Genomic DNA, 2666 nt, shown 5'->3' on the forward strand with positions numbered 1-2666 from the left:
CCCTTCCTCTCTCGAAGAAATCAATGAGAAACATCCTCAGGTGAGGATTTAAAAAAAGGGGGGGAATAGAAATAACAGGTATCCACATTAGAAAGGAAGAAGTATAATTACCAATAAATGCAGATGACATAATCTTATACAGTTCATATAAAATTCTCAGGAACAGCTAATAAATCCCATGCTCATGGATTTGAAGACTTAATATTGTTAAAATGCAATACTCCCAAACTGGTCTACACATTCGGTGCAATCCCTATAAAAAAAATCCCTTTCATACGGAAATTGGCAAAGCTAATCCTAAAAATCATATGAAAATTCATGTAACCAGGAACAGCCAAAACAACCTTAAATAAAAACAAAGTTGGAGGACTCAGACTTTCCAATTTTAAAACTTAACACAAAACTCCATTAATCAAGACTGCATGGTTCTGTCATAAAGACAGATATAGAGATCAACAGAATAAAATTGAGAGTCCAGAAATAATCCCATATTTATGGTCAACTGATTTTCAGCACAGGTGCTAAGACCGTTCAATGAAGAAATGGTCTTTTCAACAAAAGTGCTAAGACAACTGGATAGCCACATGAATAATAAAGTAAAACTCCTCCTTTACACCATATATAAAAATTAACTCACCCTAGCCGGTTTAACTCAGTGGATAGAGCATCGGCCCTCAGACTGAAGGGTCCTTGGTTCAATTCTGGTCAAGGGCACGTACCTCGGTTGCAGGCTCGATCCCCAGCCCTACAGTGGGAGGCAACCACTTGATGTATCTCTCTCACATCGATGTTTCTCTCTCTTTGTCTCTTCCCCTCCCTTCTACTCTCTCTAAAAATCAATGGGAAAATATCCTCAGGTAATGATTAACCAAAAAAATTTTTTAACTCAATGTATCAAATAACTAAATGTAAGAGCTAAAACTATAAAACCCTTAAAATAAAACACAGATGTGAATCTTTGTGACCTGACATTAGGCAATGTTATCTTAAATGTGACACCTAAGCATAAGCAACAAAAGAACAAATAAATAAATTGGAATCATCAAAATTAAAACCTTTTGTGCTTCATAAGTCACTATCAAGAAAGTGGAAAGACAACTCACAGGTGGAGAGAAAATATTTACAAATAATAGCAAATTATTAAGGAATTAGTAAAAAATATTATCAAGAACTCTTACAAATCAACAATAAAAAGACAAGCAATCCACAATTTAAAAATGGCCAAAGGGCCAGAACCGGTTTGGCTCAGTGGATAGAGCGTCGGCCTGCGGACTCAAGGGTCCCGGGTTCGATTCCAGTCAAGGGCATGTACCTTGGATGCGGGCACATCCCCAGTGGGGGGCGTGCAGGAGGCAGCTGATCAATGTTTCTCTCTCATTGATGTTTCTGGCTCTCTATCCCTCTCCCTTCCTCTCTGTAAAAAATCAATAAAATATATTTTTTTTAAAAAAATGGCCAAAGGATCTAAATAGGTACTTCTCCAAAGAAATATACAAATGGCCAATAAACACACAAAAATGTGCTCATGCGTTTGGGTGGGTGGGGGAGGGAGGTCCCTCAGCCCGGCCTGCGCCCTCTCACAGTCTGGGACTCCTCAGGGGATGTCTGACTGCTGGCTTGTGGCTGGATGGTTTTCTGCTGCTGCATAGCCTGCTGCTTGAGCTTCAGCAGCTACTGCACATGCATGAGCTGGGCCACCATGGTCTGTCCTGTGAACACCATCGAGTAGGTGAGTGAAACATGGAGGCAGGTTCACCCTGAGTTCCCTGTGCTTCCCTGAGTCACTGAGTTGTTCAGATTGACTGCCTTCTACAGAGAACGGCACCAGGATTGGGCCTAAGCAGGCAATTGGACATTCCCTGAGGATGTAGCAGTGCGCCAAGTGGCAGGCGGCCAGGGAGGAGCCTGAATTGGGGCCTGGCGCCACGCTGCTTGCATTCATACTGGCTTGCTGAGCCTGCTGATGCCACTCGGTAGTGCTGACACCAAGTAGGGAGAGGCTCCCGCTGTGGCAGCTGCGCTCACCAGCCGTGAGCCTGGCTTCTGGCTGGGCGGCACTACCCCTGTGGTATCTGGCTGAAACTGGCTCTCCAACATCCCCCCAGGAGTCCCAGATTGCGAGATGGTGCAGGCCAGGCCCAGGGACACCACCAGTGCACTATTGAGGCCAGGGAGAGATGTGTGAGGTTGGCCAGCTGGGGAGGGACTGCAGGAGGTCTCCAGGGTGTGTCTCTAGCCACTCTTGCTCAGTCCTGATTGTCAGGACCCCAGCAGCAAGCTAACCTACTGGTCAGAGCATCTTCCCCCTGGTGGTCAGTGCACATCATAATGACTGGTTGACTCTCTGCCCCCTGGTGGTCAGTGTATGTCATAGCAATCAGTTGAATGGCCTTAACATCATTAGCATATTACACTTTGATTGTTTGAACAGCCAACCAGTCATCCTGACACTTAGCATATTAGGCTTTTATTATATAGGATGTAATTGGATTCCCTGTAGTGTGTGTGTGTGTTGGGGGCGGGGAGGAGTCGGGGGGGATATGGGGAGCAATCAGAAAAAAAATATGTAAGGAAATAATATATGAAAATGTTGCCAATTTAATGAAAATCATAACCACATATGCAGGAAGGTCAATATACCTAATGTAGGAAAAATGGGAACAAAA

At 44.1% G+C, this 2666-nt stretch overlaps 1 long non-coding RNA gene across 1 annotated transcript in view; it reads right to left on the minus strand.

The window, feature by feature from the left end:
- LOC106728259 overlaps window positions 1-2345 on the minus strand; it is a 12826-nt gene extending 10481 nt beyond the window's left edge. Inside the window, exons 1-2 of the long non-coding RNA XR_001364539.1 lie at window positions 2334-2345; window positions 825-827 (exon numbers count right to left, since the gene is read on the minus strand). This is a non-coding gene — a long non-coding RNA (uncharacterized LOC106728259). The remainder of the gene's footprint in view (window positions 1-824; window positions 828-2333) is intronic.
- Between the last annotated feature and the right edge of the window lie 321 nt (window positions 2346-2666).

Source organism: Myotis brandtii, unplaced genomic scaffold (genome assembly GCF_000412655.1).
Source record: "Myotis brandtii unplaced genomic scaffold, ASM41265v1 scaffold577, whole genome shotgun sequence".
Lineage (NCBI taxonomy): Eukaryota > Metazoa > Chordata > Mammalia > Chiroptera > Vespertilionidae > Myotis > Myotis brandtii.